The following is a 22,785-nucleotide window of genomic DNA, read 5'->3' as shown; positions in this document are numbered from 1 at the left end:
TTGAGGACCCTGCTGCTTTGTGTGGGCATGGTCCCTGACTGCCTGGAGATTACTTGCCCAGGGGTGGTGAATCATGTTTTGTAAGCTGAGGGATGCCTTTATCCTGATGGCCAGTTAGCGGATATGAGAATATAAGCACAGATATCCTTGTCAACTGTTTTAGCATCAGGAAGCTGCAAGACTTCAACCAACATCCATTAGAGGCCACGAGCTGCCTGCTGGCTGCAAGGACTCTTCCTTTGCTCATTTTTGAGCTGTTGTCCTGAGAGGTCCCTCTGTTCAGATGTCTCTCAGTGGCCACAATGGGACACCATTGCACTGAGGCCATGGGCACAACCCAGTGGATCTAATTAAGTCTTATTTCTGCAGTTAGGGACCATATCTTTCCAGGATTTTAAGGTCCTTGGATCCAAAAATATTCCCAGTGCACAGGACTGTAGGTCATCTGAGACCCTTCAAGAGATGGGACTCTCAGCCACCTTTAAGACCCCGTTTCAAAAAATAATTAAGAAATGCAAAGTTTGCATCATTTTCTATGATTTCATCTCAACTTTTCAAAGCAACACACTTATTGTAGCCCAGGTGAAGTCCTGGGAATTCCCTATTTATTTTGCTCTTTGACAGCTTAGCACATGCACAAGCAGCATGTGAACCCATAAATAGCATACACTGAATTCTAATTGCTTGAATATCCATCTCCAAGAGCTGTTATGGCAGCCTTTTCAGCTGAAGTAGCTGTCCATGCTGCAGTCTTTACAAGTTGTCCTACCCCTCAGCAGATACACATTACCTGAGACCCCTCACTTGTGTGGCTGTCTTCACAGCCAGGAGTTGTGCTGGCTCCTGTACTCCTCATCACTTAGCCAAGTGTCCACCGAGACTTTTGCCAGAGAAGGTGTGGCAAATGCTGATGCTTTGCAGGGTAGAAACTCAGGGGAGCACCTGGCTGGGTAGACAGAAGAGAGGAGAGGGGGCACCACGCACATCTCATCAGTGTGGAAAATTGCCAGGGTATGAAGAGAAAGAAGCTGCTAGAAGTGCCTCGGTTTCACTTGGCAATGTTTGTGTGGCACCTCCTCACCCTGCTCACACAGGGCGGACAGGCAGGACAGGCAGGAGAGGCAGGAAGGGTATCCCCTCCCACTGGTTTGGAAGAGTCCAGCTTTCTGGAGCGTTACTCACACAAGCCTTCAGGCTCCCAGCTGATGAGCCCCTGGGGAGCCGCTGCTCCGGAGGAACGGAGGTGGGGCCATGACCTGGTGCTTATAGAGAAACTCAGCAGGAGTTAGATCTGTTCCATAAAATAAACAGTGCAAGTCTCTAATTTCCAAACAAGCCCCAATGGCCCCTTTCCCTGAGCAGTTCTGCTGTGACTAATCATACTGGTAGGTGTTGGGTCAAAATCAACAATGGTTCTCCACTAAGGTCACTCACTTTCTCTGTTTACACTGCTAATTTTATCACTGCTCAGAGTGGCTAATGGTATTATTTATATGTTTAGCAATGATAAATGTCGATGCTAAATAAAGGCTTCCTGGTGTAGGCAGGTTGAGGGCTGATATGGCACATCCAGAACTTTATCATCAAAGGAATTAGCACTGTGGGTAAGAGCTTTCCTGGTTTTCTGCAAAGCTGAACACTTATGAATGGGAAATGGTGTCAGCAATTAGCCTTGTCTGATAACAAAGCACATCGCTAATGAGCAGTGCCTTTAAAAGGCTGGATTTCACACAGCTCCCAGGGAGGGCAAAGGGAAATCCCCCAGCCTCCTTGCCGTGGGTGAAAAGCTGCATCTGAAAGTGCTCATACCTTCAGCTTTGTAAAACAGCGTCTGTGGGAGAGCAGAGACAGGGCTGCATCACAGCAAACACACAGCCCTCTGTCCAGAAGCAGCTGGGAGCGGGGACGCACAGCCCAGGTCATCCCTCAGGGGTGTGCAACCTGAAGAGGAGCACCAAGGTTATTGTAATGCTCAGACGAGGCTTCTCATAAATAAGCCTTTTTCTCTGGAAAAATGTGTACTTTCTAGTGAAAAATCACAGCCCACATTATTTCAGTGGAAAGGCTGGCTAAAAGCCAGACAGTTTGACCCAGGGATGCCACAGGGGTGACTCACTGGACCTGTAGTTTTGGAAACTCCTGTCACCGTGATCCTGTCTGGGACAGCCTTCTGAGCTTGGACTACATCACCCATGATGCTCCATGAGGTCTTTCCTATGAGTTGGGCTGATGCATAGTGAAAGTCCTTGGCTGCAGTCCAACCTGACTCAAACACCATAAGGCCCTGACATGTCTTTTCTAATTAGAAAACTCACCCTTTTCCAGTGAGAGATGATATTTTAAGACACCTTTTGTGATATTTTATTCCATTTTGAGAGAAATCTGGCTTTTTTTCATCTTGTAAAAAGGACATGGGAGCACGAAAAGGGTCTCAAGGCCAGGGAGTCAGGAAGATCTGGTCTTGAGGCATCACGGCCATAAGCAGCAGCTGGGGCAGCAGTTAAAGTGGAATTTGGAGAGGGGAACAGTGAACTGCTACCCCAGAGCTGTGGAATAGCAGCAAAGCAAGCAAAGAAAGAGAGCATGAAGGGCCGATGGGCAGGAATTGAACTGTACATCAAGACGGGGTCCATAGCTGTGGTGGGAAGGCTGGTGGATGTGCTCTCAGATCCTCATTCCTTGCAGTGTCCATAACTAATGTGCTGTGATGCCCACAGCATCCCAAATCCAAAACTTAAGCATCCTAAGGAGTCCTGGATCCTGATCTTCATTCAAACTAAAGCCGCCTTATACAGATGCTGCTCTCACAGGTTAAATAAGTGAGCACAACTCAGTTTCAACCCCTGGTTGAAACCCCTGTGCTCTCTGCACATCTGCTTTCATTTCTGTCCTGCACATCCCTTTCCCAGTTCCTCCTGTATGGTGAGACAGTGAAGGTAACTCTGCAGGTCCACGGCTGGAAAGGAGGCAGGGAGCAGAGACCCCATTTATGGCAGTGTATTTTTTCTAGGAACATCTGCCTGGATGTAGCATGTGGTTCTGAGATGTGCTGTAGGGCCAAGGATTGGAGTGATTGCACAGACTGAGGATGTCTCGTGGAGGATCTTGCCTCAGTGGAAGTTGGACAATGTGCAGTGCCTGCAGCAATTTGCTGGTTACTGTGGTGAGTGCAAATAGATACAGTTCACAGCCTACTGTCAGACAAATTCACTTCAGGACGGATTTGGGTCAAGGGAGTAGAAGTGGTGCCAAGGTTACATGCTGTCCTTCTCCATGCATGAACTCATCAAACCCCAACCCAGTGCACCATGCAGCGATGAGTCTGTGATTCTGCTGCTGTAGCTGATGTGTGGCCCATCCGTGGATCAGCCTGGATACATCCTCATCCCTGTGGACTTATTCATGCCTTATACCAGTTTCACTGAGATCAGGATTAGACTGATGAGGGTCTGGATTTAGTTCAGGGGAACCCCTGGGCATGGATTTCCTCTGCACAGGCTGCCTGCTGCTCCCAGCAGGGTCTAGTGCCTGAACCACACAGTTCATTTTGATGGAACAGCCAGGATATGTGGAGAAATTTTTCATCTATATCCACTGAGGCCTCCTTTGGCAGTGCTCCTGCCTGGCATCACAGATTTTGGATTTGCTGTGAACCAGCCAATGGCGTTGGCACTGGGCAGCAGAGCACCTCCACTCCTATCAGCCTTTGAGAAGACAGGACTTTCATATTCTCTGTAAGTCCCCTGATACTATCTCACAGCAACCCTACAGCTCTCACAGATGTTCCCGTCTATTGCTCTGCCGATGTGATAGCAGAAAGCAAAAACTCAGGAACATGATCACCCATGTATTTGACATACCATGACACATGTGCTTAGGGGCCATTCTCAAATGTCTGTAATGCTGCTATTTCAGAATAAATGATTTCCAGTTGTGAGAGAGGCACCAGGGTTGCATATGACAAGCTTGTGGGTTTCAAACAGGTGGCTAACATCAGTTTCTGAGTAGCCTTTCCTCTTTTATCACAATGAAGGCACTAGGAGATCCTCTAGAGGATCGTTGCTTGATGTCAGAACACTGGATGCTTTGTGACATTGAACCCAGATGACAGTTTTTGGAGGGAACTGGGGTACTTGTGAGTAGGGGAATTACAGTTGTAAATTCAAGTGAAGTTGCTTCTATTTTGGATGGTGATGCTTGCTGTTCCTTCTCCTGGTGTGGTGCCTGACCGAGCAGGGTGTTGTTGCGTCAGGAAGCCTTGGGCAGCCTTGGTGTTCACTGCCATGGGGTGCAGTTCTGATGGTCCATCAGAAAGCAGAGGGGTATTTCAGTGCAGCTGGGAGGTAGAAGTTGTAGATCTTCTTGATTTTGTAGACTGTAGCTGCTTTGGGTCATGTAAAGGTGCTTTCACTGTGGTAATAACAGAGCCTTCAGAGATGGTTGCTTGATGCTGTACTTGGACTCCGTTCCCCTTGGAAATGGTGGCTGTGTCCTTGGCCATGTCCTTGCCCTCAATGCAATGCGTCTCAGGAGTGGTGGGGTGTGTAGCACTCTGGCATGATGCTGGCTCAGGCCTTGTCTTGGGGCTTCATCGTGGTTAGGAGGTGGAGGTGAAGATCTTGAGGAATACCAGTGCCACAGAATAGGAGGTCCTGTTCTGTCCAGTTGTCCCTGGGCAGCCGATGCCTGCAAAGAGGGCCAGTCTGGGCGTGTCCTCTGTCTTACTAAACACCTGAGAGCTTGTGCTCTGCCAGGTGAAGCTGCAGTTGCAGGGCAGCCCAAGTACCATTTTTTGTTGAAAGCTTCCTCTGGGTAATAGGGCACGGCTGTACTCAGTTCCTGTCCTTAGGACTGGAGTCAAGAGCTATACATTCTGTTATGTGAGCTAGCACATTAATGTAAACAGCAGTCTCCAAAACAGTGGCAGGAGAATTAACTGATGCTATATGCTGCTGCTTCATGTTTTCTTTGGAGTTGAGGAATAGGTTTTGGAGAGATTTTCCTCCCCATTTTCTACTCATGCCCTTGGACACAGCTCTGTTATCCCCAGCTGACTTGCCTAAGCCTATAATCCCTGGTGCTCAAGAGAGTGAGAAGAAAATAGGATTCAGAGTCCAAATGCCTTATGTGTCGGGCTCTAGAAGATTCCTACCATATGCTCTGGCCACCAAGCAAAGGGACTGAGCTCATTTTGTATCCTGTCATGTATTGCTGTTGTGCATAAGAAGCTGGAAAAGCCATGATGAAGTCTGTCTGTCACAAGTTTGGCATGTAGACCTGCTGAAGCATCGGGAATGCAGCACACCCCCACTGTGAGCTGCCCCTCATGCCGTACAGTGTCTAATAAGCTCCTGTGCATCACCTCATAGAAACATGATAGGCAGAAAGATAGGCAAATCCTGTGTACTCACCTCAAGTAGAGATCTTCTAGTTTGAAAGCGTTTATTTTGCGTGCTTGAAACTGAAAACATACCTAAAAACATGAATGCAATCATTCTACTGTTTCCGGACAAGATAACTAACGACCCAACAAATTTATTCAGAGCAACCACTGACATATGAAGGGGCCTCCAAGATCATGTCCAATCCTCTGCTTCTAGCCAGCCAGAGATCAGAAGCATCCTGGTCTGCCAGGGGCACTGTGCTGTCTCCTCCATGCAATGCCAGCTGCTGTCATTCCCTAGGAATGCCCAGCTGGGGAGGTGCAGCTGCTTTTCTACCCCGTGTGTTGCCATAGCACTTGAAAGGTGTCAAGTCGCAGCAGTAAGGATGGACCCCTATTATTTTTGACAATCTGTGTTGGTTTGGTTTACATGCTTGGGTAAAACCTGTAAGCAGCTGTTGGCATGGAAGAAATGTTTATTGTTAGTTGAGATGAAATTCTCTTTTACGTGTCTCTCTTGCCAATGAAGTCCGTTACTGCCTTATATTGCAGATAAGATGAATTCACAGTCTTAATTTAATATGCTGTCACATACCTGGACTCAGTGCAGCCAGTACTTACAACAGCCTGCAAATTCAGTCCTCTCCAAGCCCTGTTTTGTAATGGCAACAACCATCACTGCTGGGGGTGTAATGCATCAGGGTTATGAATCCTGCTGATGCTTCCAGAGTCATAGCACAATTCTGGGGAACAGGTAGCACAACAAGCCTTTGCTTTTCAGAACAGATTCACAGATTCCTGGCTACAAGTCAGGGGCAACCACAGGGCAGAGATCATGTCCAGGAATGTCCATGTGCAGCTCTCTAACACTGGTTCAGTGGAAAGTGGGGTCCAGCCACACATTCCGGGGAAAAGGAGCAACCACCATATCCCTAAGCTGAGATGCTGATTTTGTTGAAATGAACACTGCCATTACAGCTGGCATTGTCTCACTTCCACCACCAGCTAGTAAGCCCTGTTCTTTATTTTTCCACTAAATCAAAGATTATTCTTGTAGAAATGTAGACTTATAAACACTGTTCAGTCACTTCATCATCTTTTCTTGGATAAGTTAAATTAATTGACCTACTTTAATCTCTCACTAAAACATGCCCTTTAGATACAATGTCTTTTCTGTAGCTCTTTTCTGAACCCTCTCTTTTTTTCATTTTCCAGTATCTTAAAAGAAACTCATAAGGCTAAAAATGGGAAGACTCTTCCAGTATGGTCTTATCAATGTCATAAACAGATAACTTTGACACTCTTCTCAGAGTCAGTGTTACCCAGTTTCTGCAGGGAAGATTGCATTCCCACATATAGATAAAGCACCACTTTGGCAATTTGTGCTAATATTATCAACAGTGACCTCTAGGTCATTTTCAATGTCATGGCTTTCCAGGGTACAGTCCACTGTCCTGTCAATGACTTCTTCATCTTCCTTCTTGAAAGTATAAAATTTATCTGGCTTTAGTGATATTAAAATGTATGGTCTGTAACACCTAGTTAACCAAAACCTCAATTACCACACCTTTCGAATGTTGCATATGCTAAATACTTATGTTTTTCCACTACAACACATTCCTTGAACTTTGGAAACCACAGCAGCAAATATTTTTCCCCAACAGGAAATTTTTTCCCACATCACTGATAAAGAGCTTGTGTTGTGCAGGGTTTAGAGCAGGACATTAACATAGCCCCCCCTGGAAACTCCTGCGGTATCATCAGATGATGACACCCTATTGGCAGATACATTTCAGGATCTGACTGTTGGCCAGACTTAAATCCGCTTAGCACATCAAATGTCATTTTTGGTCAATGAGAATCTCAAACACAAAATATCACCAAGTTTCAGTCTTCAGGGAAGGCCAGTATGTCAGTTGTTACCTTTACAGACCAAACTCCATAGAATTTTATATTGAATTAATGCTTTAAGAGCAGAAACAGCTTTTAATTCTCTCTGAGTAGTCTTGTATCAGCTTGCCACAATTTCATCTGGGACTGATGTCAAGTTAAGAAGGCTGACAGTTTATTCTATGCTCTGTAAATATTTGTACACTCTTGGCCTTTTCCAGTCCTTTGGAACAATATTCCAACATTTGTTAAAAATAAACATTAATGGGGTGGAGCTCAGGGCCCAATTCTTTATAAACTGTTGTGTGTAGATTTTCAGGTTCCTGCCATTTGTAAGAGAGACTCCGCTGTCCATGTTTCAGCTTCCCAACCTGCAACCAGTTTGACAGTAGTCACATCAGCAGCCGCAGTTTTCAGCATGAAGATGCCACCTTGGGGTGTGGGCAATAGAAAGCATCCAGCAGAATAAAAGCCTGCTGCAGCTGGGTATACTGACCCAGGAGACCTCTTCACACTCTCAGGTTACTTTTAAGTCTCCACAAAGAGACTGCCAAGAGGTGAGAGCTGCAGACTGGGTCAGCATCAGACAAGGGAGAGGATGGATGGGAACCCCCAGTGGGTTGGCCAGAACATAGGCAGGGTTGGAGGAACGTCATCTAGCAGGAGTCGGGGATGGGGTCAAGGATGTGTGAGGCCTGGGGTGTCAAATATGTGGGTGGCAAGAAAGCTTGGCCTCCAAACCCATCAGCATTCAGGGCTGAGTTTTTCCCAACTTTCTCATACTGGTTAGGATTTCATGCCAAAATTAAGAACTCCCGTTATGTGCCAAGGCTGAGCAAGCCTGAGAAGCTAAGGAGGCATTCCCTCCGTCTGACATAAGGCGTCTTCCTCTAGGCGCTGAGTTTGCCAGGGTAGCCAGAAGAAGGTGGCAATTCAGATCCTTTTCCTCCCCACTGCTTGTCTAAGGAAGCTGTGATCCCCCCAAACAGCCAAATCTATGAGAGCAACCCAGAGAAGCAAAAGGGGAAGTGGAATGCTCTAAGGTGTAAGAGGAATCCCCCCCTGCCATGGACACCAGGACAGCAATACCGGCCAAGGAGGGTGAGAGCTGGTCCAAATGTTCAGTGCTTCCATGCAGAGGGCCTGGTGCAGCTGTTGGCTTGTGGGGTCGAGGTGCTCACCTACCGTCTCTTGTAATGCATAAATGCTGGCCACAAGACAATAGGGAACATGGGGGAGCATGGATGCCTTGTAGACTCACTGCCCTGAGGCAGGGATGTGGCTTGGATATGGAAGACCCCTCTTGGTTGTTTCTTGGCTTTTGCTATAGACCAAACCAGAGAAGATGCCATCATTGTCTTTTCTGGCCTCACTTGTGTGTTTAGCACCTCTGACCTTGGTAAAGCCATGCAGTGTGAACGTGAATTGCTGTGCTGCAGCTGGAGGATGTCCTTCCTCCTTGTGGCACAGAGGTGCCAACGGCGTCCCCAGCACTGAGTGGAGAGAATGCAGGCTGTCTGCCTTGCTGGAAAAGACTGACAGAGAGAATGAGGATAGGAAAGCAAGCATGTGTCAAACCCCAGGGAAACACTAAGCAAATAGTCTAAAAACTTGATACTATTATTCATTATGTTTCTAGCATTATATAATGGAATGAGGTTAAAATAACACACTCAACTAAAGAAAAAAATGACCCACAAGATACCAAAGCAAAACACATAGGGAGGACAAGCGTCTTTGGCTCTAAATCCTCCAGAGGATGTTTGATGGGGGAACCCTCCTCAGCTGCCTCTCCCCAGTGGTTTGCACGTAGCCCTGCTGTGGCTTTAACACATGCAAAGACAGATGCAGGCATAAAACCATGCAAGATTTCTGGGGGTGGGCAGGGAGGTAGGCAGCTGGGCTTGGAAGAGAGGAGGAAGTGAAGTACAGGTCCAGGCACTGAAGAGGGAGAAGTTTCAGTGAGAGCTGATTTTTGGTGCCAGCTGGAGCTGGCATGGTCAGTCATCCAGCTCGCTGGGTTTTGTCACGGCTCTGAGAAGTGAACTATCAAGCAGATACCCCAAGGCAAGGCTTGTTACAAAGGCCGCTCTTTTCTCCTAGGGTACTCGAATGCTGTGAGCCAAAGACCCACTGCCGGGGGGGGGGCAGTACTGCTGGAAGAGTCATAGCCTGCTGGTGAGGATTTATGAGATGTCTGAGGGGTCAATAGACCCCTACCCTTGGCACTGCAAGGCATGGACCATGTAGTTTGTGCCATAAATCTGTGCTGTCTTCCCAACCCCAGCACAGCTGGATCCAGTCCCTGGTATGTGTGATCCACATCTGGGGCCAGTACATTTTCAGCAAGAGGCAGATGGGAGGACAGGGGAATGAATGCACCGTGCATGATTGCAATTGGTGTGGACAGCTTGTTTGGGGACTGTGGTCACGTTCGATCAGAGGCAGGAGAGAGTGGCAGGTTCAGCCACGCTCCCTGCAGCAGGGATGGCCGTGCTGTGCCCAGTGCCACGGCAGTGATGGGGAGGCTTTCCCAGGGACACAGGCTAGGCCCCTGGGTCATGGCAGCTCGCTTGGATGTTGTTTTGATAAAGTTCCCAAGTGGATCTCTGACAAAGTGCAGCCTGAAAAACAGCAAGTGAAACCCTCGCTCCTTTGAAACCAATGGGATTTTTGCTTCAGAGTGCAGTGGGGCGAGGATTTCTCCCAGTCTCTCCCCTCTCCACCCTTGGCTGTGGTGTCAGTAGGCACACAGTGGTGCCAGCCCTTTGGGGCCGCAGTAAGGCAGGGTGCATGCAGCCCATAGAGATGAGACTGAATGGGAAAAAGTGCATGCAGCCATTCCCCAAATGCTCCCTTCCAAAACCAAGAGGGTTGCAATGGCACGAGCTGTAAAGCTAGGAAATGCCAGGGTGCATCTGCTAGCGCAGAAAGGATAAGTAATGGAAAAGTTCCCACAGCCATTGGAGAAGCCAGACCAGAAGGACATGTGGGGTGCAGCCCAGCTGGATGGGAAATCGCTGCCTCACAGGCTGGAAGGTGGCTTCAATTCACTTTGGTGTTTATTCCTCCAGACATCTCCACCTGCTCCTGGTTCCTGGGATTTTGTGTGGTCAGAGCAGTGTTTAACGGCTGTGCTGCACCTGTGATGGTTCCTCCTTGGCTTCCCCCAACAGCCAACCCCAGCACAGCCCTGTCGCCTGTCCCACCATGAAGCACAGCTCAGCTCAGAGAAGGGGGTGGGCAGCAGTGTGCCCCCACTGACCTCAGCTCACTCCAGAGAAAAATAACACTCTGCCATAGGACCCGAGCACTACCTGCCAGCTCTGTCACGGGTCAGCTCTCCACATCACATATAGTATCGTGTTGTCTGCAGAGCTGAAATGCTCTCCCTGTCCTCTTTCTCCTTTTCCCCAAGGTAGGCAATAATTTTTTTGCCTCATTCTTGGATGGAAAGTCTTCTCCTGACGTATAAGATGAGGTGTCACTTCCACAAACCCTCCTTTCTTTAGCAGGAAATATCTCCCTGTCTCAAACTCTCTTTAGCTGGACGATCATTTATCTTTGGGTTTCCACTGCTTTCATGTTTCCTGTTTTCTTCTTCCAGATTGTGATCCCTAACTGTAGATATTTTACAGCTCTGCTTTGCTTTCCACATATCACTGCAGAGATAATCTCTGAGCAGACAGTTTCTTTTTTCTTGGTAGTTATTGGAAAAAAAAGTAACTGAGCTATCAAAACACGAGTGTGTCTTTGAAACCAAAAAAGCTCCTCTCTGACCATGCATCCTCCTGGCCCCAGCGCATTACCCAGTAATTGATATCTCTGTATTTCCCAATATTTACTTTCTGTCTGCTTCTCCTTTAAATTCTCAGGAGCCTGCTGGCAGCGCAGGCAGGGCTGATGCCGTCTTACCAGTGGAGAATGCCTTGCACTTGGTTTTGTTGATTTCTTTAATCTAAACTAAGTCATTCAACCAGAAAGTTCAAGGGTCTGGAAAGGTGACGCTTTGGGCCCTGTCCCAGGTGAATGTTCCTGTGCGCTGCCAGCTCCCAGAAGGGTAACAACTTTCTAGCTCTCTGCAAGCCCAGCACCACTGGAGTCAACTGTTATAAACCTGCCATGAGGGATGAGAGCTCATGAAAGAAAAAAGAGCCTCTTTATTGTCTGTCTACTTGCCTGCCTTTGGTGCTGCTTCCCATCACTGTACTTATCTCAGTACTTCCACATAAGATGTACAGCAGCAGCAAAACCATGTGCACACAGAAATGTTCTCAAAGCAACTGAACCTGACCCTGGTCATTTAGCCCTGTCACTGGTCCCATGTCGGCCATTTCCAGGAACCTATTTCCCCTCCCTTTGCTTTCTCAGAAATGAAATGGTGACAAGTTTTCTGGACTATCTTTTCAGAAGGAAAGATGTGAGACATGGAAACATACAGTCCATGCACTGGAGGAAAGTAGTACAGCTGGTGACATTTTCCTAGAAGCTGAGCTCAGTTGCTGTGATACCGAGGTCTTTCCACTGTTTTCCCATCTACTGCTGTAGAGATCATTTCCAGTGGGAGGTTTCTTTGGATTTTCATATTTTTCCCCAGATAGTACTAAGGGGAGGGGGGCAGGGGGGGCAGCGGGAGAGGGGGAGATATCTAGTGTCAGATTATCTTTACAAAGGAAAAAAAGCAGTGGCTCTTTGCTTGAGATAGTCCTGCTCAAGACCTGACTCCCAGTCATGTTTACATCTGCTGTCATATATGGAGCACCAGGATCCTGGTGTTGAGAGCTAGCTCAGGTGACATTAGAGGCATAGGCAGGACATGCTGGATTCACATTTTCAGAGAGCTGGGGACTTTCACATGGGGTTGCAAGGCAGCTCATGGCACCTTTCTGAGAACAGCCTAAGATGTTTTGCAGACCAGACCACCCTTTGGTCTGGCTTTCATAGACACCTGGGCTGGAGTCCAGTCCTTGCTCCCACTGAGTCAAGATCCCTCACCCTCTTCAGAAGATGTGAAGCCCCAGGACACGCTGACAGCCAGGGACCATCATCTTACAGCCTGAGCGGCTTCACAGGTTTACAGAAACACTCTTGTGCCAGCCCCATTCCTCGTGTTATGTATCTCTCCAGCCCACCGAGTCTGGTATTGATACTTCTCCTTGTTGGACTCAGAGCTTTGATTTGGAAAGACCTCTTCAGTAGTTTGGGAGATTAGGGCTGGTACTTACTGGGTTTGGAAAGAGAGGCTGTGCCCATATACGTGTGGAATGTGTGTGTGTAGGATCACAAATATGTTCATCCAGACTTTTATTGTGAAAAAATCTCATGCCTGTCAGTCATTTCACGCCTTGCATCTCTCCTTGCTGTAAATAGATTTTTTTTCCCCAGCTGATTAAAAGGGCCCCACCTTCACAGACCAGGTTTGCTAGCAAGCCCCGGTGCCAGCACTGCCAGCAGCCCTGGGGTCACCTCCCTTCCCTGCTCAGCCCTGCTCAGCGCTCTCACCCACTGCTGAGCCACCCCGGGAACTTCATCAGTATTTTTTGATGGTTTCTAGGTAAGGATGAGCTGCAAGCTTGGCCTTCCTCCTGTGTTAGACACTCCCTCCTGCAGGCTAGCCTCAGCCCTACTCAGGGCTCTGATACCACAGCCACATGCTGCCCTGAAATCCCTCTGTTGCTATATTGACACTTTAACAGAGATCTAATTAATTAATTTGTCTAATTAATTAATTTGTCTAATTTCTTTTTGAACTGCTGGTAGCACCTGCCTTTACAACATCTCATGGCAGCCCAGTACTTAGTGCTTTCATATATTGCAAATTGGTCTCCTAACAGTTTCACCCCATGCCCTGCTTCTAGTCCAGCAGGGGTGAGGGAACAACAGTCCTGCATTCAGCTTACCCATCACCTCCATGAGTCTGTAAACCCTGCTTGCCTTCTGCCTCTGCCTTTTCCTCTCCAGAGCCTCCTTGCAAGTATCTGCTCATACAACAGCAGCTTCTTTCCCTCTTCATTTCCATCGCTGCTCTCCAGACTTTCTCTGACTCCACTATGTCCTTGATACACAGAGACTGGGTTCTGGTCACCTTCGGCCTTGTTCTCTGTGCTGTCAGAGCTCCCCAAGCTGGGGCATGTGCTGTGGAGGTCCCTGCAGTGTGCCAGCCCGCAACACTCGGCTACACATGCAGGACCTGGGATGGGGCATCTCCTCCAAGCCCTAAATGCTTCCCACACCAGTTCCAATGCTAATAAGCTTGACATGCCACTAGGCTGTTCCCATGCAGTGTGTCCCAAGTGGCTCTTGCAGGCAGTGGCTGACACCAGTGTACCCCAGTGATCCCCCACCGCCTCCTGGACTTGGGCTAGGCCCTACAGTAATCTGTGTTTATCCGTTGTCCTGCTGCATGGAGGCAGCAGGAGGGACAGGGACACTGGGTGGCTACTCTCCGATCCCAGCAAGGTGGAGATGCAACGCCAGCAGTCAGCCCCACGTCCCCCTCCACCCGTCTCTGCCTGGTGCACTGGGCAGGGGCAGGATGTGCAGTGAGCGTGCCAGTGCGCTGCAGCAGAGCCAGGAGCACCCGCCGGCTCGCAGAGGCCCTTGGAGTGCAACCCCAGGCCGAAGCACACACAGGGCGGGTCTGGCAGAGGGCACACTACATGTGTACACAGCGCATGCGTCTCTGTGGAGCAGAGCCCCGAATTCTTGGCAAGGCTGGCTTACACCTCCTACATGATTATAGCCTGCACTGCAAAACTGAAGCTGAAATTTCCACACATGGTACTTGTCGACTCGTTCTCCAGCGGCTTTGGGGAGCCGTTTCTGCCGCCTGTCACGTAACTGTTTGCCTGGAGGAATGTGCTGGTGTTTGTTTCTTTCAGGGGATTACTAGGTCTTTCCTGTCCTGTTTTTCCTTGGAAAAGCCCTTTCTGTCTGCAGGGCCCAGGCAGGATCTCTGGGCTGTGTAAACCTTTGCACCACACGGCACACGCAGGGCTCTTGCCTGCTGCCTATATATCTGTGTCAGCAGAGACCAGCGTGTGGGGATGAACAGCTCAGCTCTGGAGAGGAGCAACCAGCAGGCTGCTGTCACCAGCAAAGCCACCTGCTAATTGCACTGAAGCTGCCTGCTCTATGCGACCCGCTCCAGGAGGACAGCTCATCCAGACTGACCACCCTCCTCCTGGGCTGTTGCACAGCAACACATGGGATGCAGGAGTGGGGCAAGCGCCTGAGGAGGCACAGGGAGGCTGTTATCCATGCCCTGAGCTCCTCTGGGGGCCTGGGAGATGGGGCACTTGGCTACTGCAGTGCTGTGCAGGCAGACAGCTGCCCGGACTCTGCCTGTGCCCTCCCAGAGGACAAGGCTTGAGCCTCTGCTCCCATTTGCAGTGAGGAGGACCCCTTCCTTCCTCCAGGAACCCAGTGTCAAAAGCTGTTTGACTTGGTGGTTGAGCTGGACACTGTCCATCATTGGATGTCCCCACATCCAATGCATATTGAGATCCCAGTGGCTGGGAATGTGTACCTGACATGCAGCGGAGGGATAACCTGGAAATGCAGAGCTTGGCCATCATATGGTGGCTTTAGGCCTAATGTTTAAGCTCATCTTCTAGAGATTTTCTTTTCTGATATAAATAGCAGGAAGCACATGACCCGCCTTCTTTCCTGGAACTACGAGATGTTTTCCATGGTCCGCCTAATCTGACTGTCATTTCTGTGGGGGTCCATTGGGCTCAGCTGTGCTGCACTGCTGTGTTAGTCTCAAGAGTCATTGGGTTCAGCCTCAATGGGAGGGGGTCAGTAATTCAAAGGTCCTGTGAACTCCAGGCTGGACAAAGAACTCTTTGAATTTCACTGTTAGTCACCTAGCCCTGGGGGAGCTGATGTGGGCCCAGGTGGTAGTGCCACCGGGAGAGGCCATGGGGCCACCCCCAGAGGAATGCAGAGAGCATTGTGGGGATGAGAAGTCAATACCGAGGCTGCCCCACGTTCCTCAGGACAGGGTAGGGCTCCAAGTTCCTCAGGACAGGGTAGACTGAGCCTCTGCTTGTGCTTTCCACAAGTCTCAGTGGCTCTCAAGGTTGGTGGCATTTCAGAAAGCAGCAGTCATGGGTTGTAAAGCCTCCAGCACCACTTGTGACTGTCCAGCCACAGGCTGGGGACCCTCAACCAGGCATCCTGCTGGAGAAGCCCGCAAGTGTGCTGAGGTGCAGAGACCTCATAGCAAGACCTGCAGGGCTGTGAGAGGTGGCTATGCTGCCCAACGAGGCCAGGCTTTGCACAGTGCAGCCTAGCTGGAGGTGTCTCCTGTGTCTGCTCCTACCTGTCCGAATGCTGCAACTCCTCTGACAGAGTTGTACACTTCAGGCTTTTGGATTAATCCAAAATGAGCTCCTGTTTTATCATGGGCTTTTATATACTCATCTTCCTATATGCCGACTGCCGAAAGACCCTTCCGGTCCCTCTTTCAAAGGATCCCTAGAAAAAAGTCTTTGTTTACAGGACAGTTGCCAGTCATGGTCAAAAAATATCTCATGACTTCTGTCTGCCTTACGAGAACAGAGATGAAGTCAGCACTAGCTTACTTCTGGATCACAGCAGGTTTCACTGGAGCAAAGGCTCCGTATTTGCAGCCCCAGAGATGGAGAGGAAATGCCCTAGTCATTGCACCATTTTGAGGAAAACTGGATCATAGCTTTCCTAGGGGAAACTGCCACCCCTTGAGTCCATTCTGGGCTGTCCACTGCCTGTTTAGGAGCCTGTACTCTCCCTGGCCCTCCAGTCAGTACATGAAATGCTTCTGAAGTGGTTTGAAGACGTTGCTCAGACTGGCCTGTGGGCAAGACGGAGACCAATCTCTCTGCTTTGCTTTCTTCGGGCATAGACCCACTGAAGCTTATGTGCCCTTGTGCTGTGTGCATGGGGGTGAGCAGGAGACACAGGAACATGCAAGTCTGCATGTCACAGACACATTTTGGAGTGAATGAGAGCATGCACAGGGAGCAGGCTCTGCCTGGGACACTGCAGGGTGCTGCTGCAGACCAAAAGGATTGACAGAAACAAGCATTTTCTGAAACAGCATTTCCTCTCATTGATTTCCTCGAGTCACAAACGATGGCTCTTCCCAGAAGCAAATCCATCATCTAACCTATTGCTGCATAAAAGACTCTCGAGGGACAGCTGCTATCGCTCCATCTATCCAGGCTACTCACTACCAGCACACTTGTAAGTGGATCTGATTTCTGATAGCAGTGCAGAGCTTCCCTCCCTGAAAAGCCCCCGCATCCGGCTGTGGTCAGACAGACTGCAGGACAGCACAGCCCTGGCAGGAGTGAAGACTTTCAATGAGGAGGTTAAAGAGTTACCTTGAGCTGGGATCTGTATTTTGTTAAATTATTTGAAAGAATAGCATTTCTGCTGTTTCCTTCTCCAACATGTAGAAGAAAAATGACTGTATTATGGTTGTGTCTAGCATAGTCTTTGGCACAAAGCCAGCTGGATTTACAATGGCAGGGTGAAAAGTCTAGAGGGAAGGCAGTTCATTTTGCTGTGGACAGTACTTAAAGGGTCTGCAAGGACCAATCTCATAGCAGAGAAGGGGCCCATTGAAGCTCCAGAAGGGAAACTTGCCAGCAGAAAGCTGCTGGAGAAGCCATTTGTTCTGTCCCTGAAACATGAGGTCAGCAGGACCCACCACCTTCTGCCAGGAGTGATAAGAGAGGGAAGACAACAGAGTAAGATGGGCTTTGGATAAAAGATCAATTTTATTGCCGTTTTTTAGCATACAGATTTTTCGTGCTGGACTTTTCTGGCTGGAAAAATACATCTCTGATTCAGAACCATTTTCAGAAAGAAGCACCTGGCCTCAATACCTGGAGGGGAGGAAGCAGCTGAATATTGATTTCTAATAGACTGTATTAAATTCACATGCATTCCTGAATGAGATTTCACTCTAGAGGCAAGTACAGCTGCCAGGATGGGCAGGTCTCTGTTCTGCTCTGGTTCCTGTCACAGCGGGTACTGAGTATTTTCCTGCTCTGCTTGAATGTTGTGTCCTGCCTCTTGTTTGCCCCCCTCTCCTCACCAAAGAAAGAATCTCAGGCAATGAAGAGTCTTGTCCTAAGCAGAGTCTGATTTTGGAGGTGGACATGGGCTGTGGCACTGTGTGGACTTGTGTCTCAGCTGGGTGCAAGACATTTACCGGATGGAGACTGCAGATGCTGCACTCTGTGGGGATAAGACCTATTGCTGCCACAGAGAGGGGATGCACAAAGCTGCAGGATGCACTGTCCTGTGTCATGCAGAGCTGCAGGCAGTGCTGCAGCTTTGCTGCACCAAGCTGTGGACATGGGGGGTGAGGGCTGAAGCCTTGAACTTAATTGGCACGATTATAAGGATAATGAGTGTCAGATGGGGCTGACGTTTACCTGCAGGATCTCATGTTGCTGAAGGGGTTTGCAGCCTCATTTGATACAGGCCAGTGATTCCCACATGCTGAAGGCTCTGTGCCTAGGGACATGGCACGGCAGAAGTCCAGCAAGGGTAGCCACTTGTGGATGCAGCTGTGAAAGTTCAGGAACCCAACAGTGCTCCTAAACCACCACAGGGTATGTGAACCTTCTCCAAAGGAGCCCTAGCCCTGCCTGTAAACCTCTCTGCCTCCGTCTTGCTCAGGATGAATTAAAGCAGCTCTTCGATCCAGCACTGTGATGGGTGTCTTTGTGCAGTACCCATCTGTCGCTGACACCGAAGCCCACTCCTTAGCAGTTCATTTTGTGATTGCAGGCGTTACTGCATAGAACTGGAGAGATGGACCATTTGCAGAGATAATAAGGCATAGTCTGGAAGTCGAAGAGATTATTGATTTGGTTTATTGGTTTGCTCTGATCAAGTCTGACAGTGGGTGGAGCTGGAAGAAACCAGTGTGTCCAGGTGGGTTTCAGACCTTCAGGGACAGATGAATGCCTTCTCCGAGGAAGGCACTGGCTTTTGGATCAGGACTGGCTCTGAGTGTTCATAGCCTTAGCTGGTGACCACAGGCAGACTGCAGGCATGGATATCATTGTCATTCTTGAAATAAGAAAGCAGTAGGTCAGACTTCACAAACACTACTCAATGTGGCAAGGTGCCCTGTACTCTGAGCAGTAGTGCTGGACCTGTGGACATGGGTAGGGTCCTGCCTTGGGCTGAGTGCATCAGCTCTTGGACGGAGTGAGATATGGCTGCTCACATCTCCAGCTGAACTGGCCAATCCATCCCTGAGGTCCATTAAACTTCTGGCCAAAATCTTTCCCTCTGGTGTGGTAAGACCTCCAGCTGGACACGTGGGTGACTGGGACACACTGGCCCTGTGTCCTAGCCACCAGGTTTCACATATTGGATGATCATTACAGCCTGGGTTAGGTGTCCCTTCAGGAGGCACTGTGGGTTTTCTTTCTCAGGACGGGCAGATCCATACCTGACAGTGGCAGCAGACCCTTGGTGATAAGAGTGGTTTAGCAGGCTGTGATGAGCATGGACAAGCACTGATTTACACAGCCATATCCTCAGAAAGGTTTTTAGCAGTAAACAGGTGCCTTTTAAACTGCTTTACTGGTTAGGAATAAGATATATTTTAAAGACTGAAAGAGTGAATTATTCTGGGAATTGCTCTGGAAAATGTGTAGTAAAGTACCCATGGACTAAGTAACACTGGGGATACAATGTTGCTGCTCCCCTTTGTAGGCCAATGTCAGAAGACATTGTCCTAAGCCCACAGGCCAGTGACTGGCTTGCAGCCAGGCCCCTTGTCCCCATCCAACCTGGACAACTCAGGCTTTGTGTCAAGTCTTGGGAAATGAACTAAAGCTGTCTCATTTCCCTTGCATCATCCTGGATTCTGGTAACGTCCTGGCTGATGTGTGTGAACCTCACAGCTGTTGTATAAATTGGACATCTCTGATACCAGCTCTGCGGGGTAACTTGCCATCGAACTTGCTATTGACAACCTGACAGCCAAGTGAGCCTCCGTGCCCCAGCCAGCTGGAAAGGTCAGTTGTCTCCTAATCACCATGGCCCCCATGGGCTTTCAGGCCAGGCTGGTGAACTTTGCTGGTCCATGGAGTGAGGGGCACAGGTCCTGGCTCTGTGAATGGAGATGTCCCCTGGCCAGGCAGAAGCAGGCAGCTGCATATGTGAACCGCTGTCCTGCCTCTCACCCAGGAAAGACAGGCTGGTGAGCTCTCCTTGCACCTGGGGTCTTAACTTCACTGATGCTCCCCATCCCCGCGTGCAGGTGGAGGGAATGGGTCCAAGACAGCTCTACTGGGGCTTAGCAGAGGGAAAAGGGAGCAGGCGTCAGGGCTCAGCTGTGTTGGTGAGTGTCTGCCTGAGCATGCAGCTGCCTAAATCCCAGAGATTACTCACAGCAACCTCAGCACAAGAGTTACTGCTCAACAAAAAACTTCAATGTCAAGAGCATGAGTAATAACCAAGCTGGCACTTAACGGTTCAAACAGAAGATAAGAGCTAAGGCTGGATTCTCAGAGGGCTCATTTTATCTCTTTTATATATGTCACAACTGAAGAAATGAAGAATATAAAAGTTATTTATTAGTGTTTCATTCCTGCAGTACTTTAATCATGTCGAGTTTGCACTGACCCCATAGTACCACGGAACTGGAGAAAGGATTAACGGATTAAGGGAATCCTCTATCTCAGTAGAACCAGATTTGGGGGTGATCTTCACCCTCTGACCCATTCACAGCTCTTTCCTGTTTGCTTGTGAAGCTGCGGTGCTACTCCTGCTCAGCTCTGAGCCTTCCCCTCAGGGTGAAGAAGACATTTTGACCCTCCAGGCAGGAGGCTGGAAGTGGTGTGGCTGTGGGCACTTGCACTGGCCCACGAGTCAGCTCTTCTGGTTGTCAGAGAGGAGACCATTGCCAGGCTGCACTTTCCTTGCTCCAGCAGAGCGCCCTGCGGTCCTACCAAGTGGACATGCTGCAAGCACCAGCTGCAAGAGTCTGGTACTAACGGTGGAGGCACAGAAAGGTGAGAGAACTGGTCAAGGGCTGGAAAAATGAAATTCAGACAGGAAAATGTAAGATACCATCTCTGTGAAAGTACCATATAGGAACAAAGGTAGGAAAGAAAACGGGAGAAAGGAAGAGGCAAGCGACAAACTTAAATTCAGTAAGTACAAAATATGTCTTAAGTTCCATTGATTCTGTGATACTGATCGGGCTGGAGAGAGCAGTTGCTGGTCCGGGCACTCAGCAGCACCCTGGAGCTGTGGGGCGGAGGGCACTGTGGTGTCCTGAATGCAGCATGAAAAGCTGAATTGTATTCAAACAAGTTTATATTGGTGCAGAAATGCAAACCATTTAGCGGCGGTTTGAAACATTGCATGTCTAGCTGAGCTAAACAGCAATGAAAGGTGCGGCGTTCTCAGTCTACACAGACCATCAGGGTGTTTATGTGGTGCAGGCAGAGGGATTGCTCCAAGGGTTCAGGCATAGAAAAGGTCAATAATTAATTATTGAACAGATGTGACAGTTTTGCCTGCATCTTCCTATAATTTGACTGCGAGCAGGTGGTGACTGTCTTGAATCTGGCTGTGATCTGCACTTAATCTCTGTCACTGAATAATTCTTGACCCTCGAAACATTTGCATGCTGTAAATGTACCAGAAATTCAAGCCTGTGCCCTTTGATGGTACTCCAGGTAGGTCTGGGCACTCAGGTCTCGTCTCGCAGACTGGGAGGGAAGCAGAGTATTTCTGGTCTCAGAACAGGATGTATGCAATATACCCTTGCAGAGTGAATTTTTAATGTTATAGTTCAGTCCACCAGCTGCAGGGTGGGCTATTCAAATGTTTAAGCTCGGAGATCACCTTTCTTAATTATTCCTGCTAGTGGTGTCCATGTGCTGGCTCATTTACAGAAACCAAGTAAGAAACGGGTAGGAGTGGGGTACTGGGGTAGGAGTGGATCTGCCTGAACATCTTAGAGGGCATCAGGGGAATGCTTAGGAGAATCCTCTTGTGCCAAGAACGATCCAAGTACTGTGATGCTCCTGGGCCGAGTCACATGTGTCTGTTATTCCAACTATCAGGACAAACTCCAGCTGGAAGATGAAAGAGTCTTCCAGGAAAGAAGCATCATCATGGGATGGGCAAAGGGCTGGCAAATACAATTCTGGGTGCAGGCCTGTCTTGATTGATCTGGGCAGACCAAGTGTGCTCAATAGCACTTTAGAGAACTGTGTTTTGACAACTTTAATTCCTGTGGTCTCGTCTTACACAAAATATCTGGGATTTTGGCATCAGCATCACTCTTTACAAAATGACTGGTACCTCTGAAGTAAACCAAATCTGAGTTCAGGGCAATTAAAGCTTAAATCTAATATTCAAGATTGAAATGTGGCTTGTTGTTAATGACAAGTGAGTGAGTAATAATTGCACTTCAGGTCACTCAACACTTCTCAACTCAAGGGTCTATCTTCATTTGTCAATAACTTTGATGAACTCTCAGGACCAGGATTCCTTGTGCCATGTATCTGCCTTGTGCTGGATTTTTTTTGAAAAATTGCACTGAAATCAGTTAAGTTGCATCAGAGAATGAGATTAGAGAAAACCAGTTGATTTTATGCATTTTCCAAAATTCTTATGACTTTTATTTTGAGAAGCTCCAGCACATACAGGTTATGGAGATGACATTTGGCAGAGGTGGTGGTGTGTATGTCAAGACGTGCCTCTTGCTATCCTAGAGAAAAGATGCCCAAATTTGGGAACATTGAAAGTGTTTGAAAAGTCCCAGTTCACATAGCCTCAATGGAAACTAGCTAGAGTTTAGCACCTAAAATCTTGCAAGAGTTTGTCTGCACTGGTCATGCTGCAGCCCTGTTCAGTGGGTTGTTCTCCATGAGTCCTGCTGAGGACAGGCTTGTGAGAGAAGCAGGCTCTGGAGATGACCATCCTGAAAAGCAGGATGCATCCAGGATGGATCCTGGAGGGCAGAGGAAGAAAATGTGAGAAGGATCCTCAGGTGGAGATGGACTCAGGAGCCCAGGTGGGAGCTCAGGAGGACCAGGTATGGAGAGCCAGGTGGGCAATGGGTAGGATGGGTACTGGGATGACAGGCTGGGATATGTGGGTCTAAGAATAAGTGATGCTGGTGGAGGGGTAGAAAGGGGAGCAAGATGACATGGGACCTTGGAGCTGGACAACCTGGAGGATGAGTGAAGAAGTGCACAGCAAAAAGCCTGGCCTAGGATCTCAGAGCAAGGACTTGGGCCAGAGAAAAGGTAGTGAGCTGGACAACAGAGCAGGCTGGAGACCAGGCAAGAGATGGGGAAGAGAGACTGAGGCACATTTGAGGGAGGAGGTGCTTGGTACTTAGATCACTTTGAAGCTTCAGTCATGACCAGATTTCATTTTAATAGGTATTGTATGAAAGTAAATGGGAGAGGCCTTTTTCACAAGGGTGGGCAGCCTAAACAGGGCACACAAGGAGACAAAGGAACATACCTAAG

The sequence above is a fragment of the Mycteria americana genome, chromosome 16 (genome assembly GCF_035582795.1).
Source record: "Mycteria americana isolate JAX WOST 10 ecotype Jacksonville Zoo and Gardens chromosome 16, USCA_MyAme_1.0, whole genome shotgun sequence".
In the NCBI taxonomy this organism is placed as follows: Eukaryota; Metazoa; Chordata; class Aves; order Ciconiiformes; family Ciconiidae; genus Mycteria; species Mycteria americana.
Note: the sequence above shows the minus strand (reverse complement) of the source record.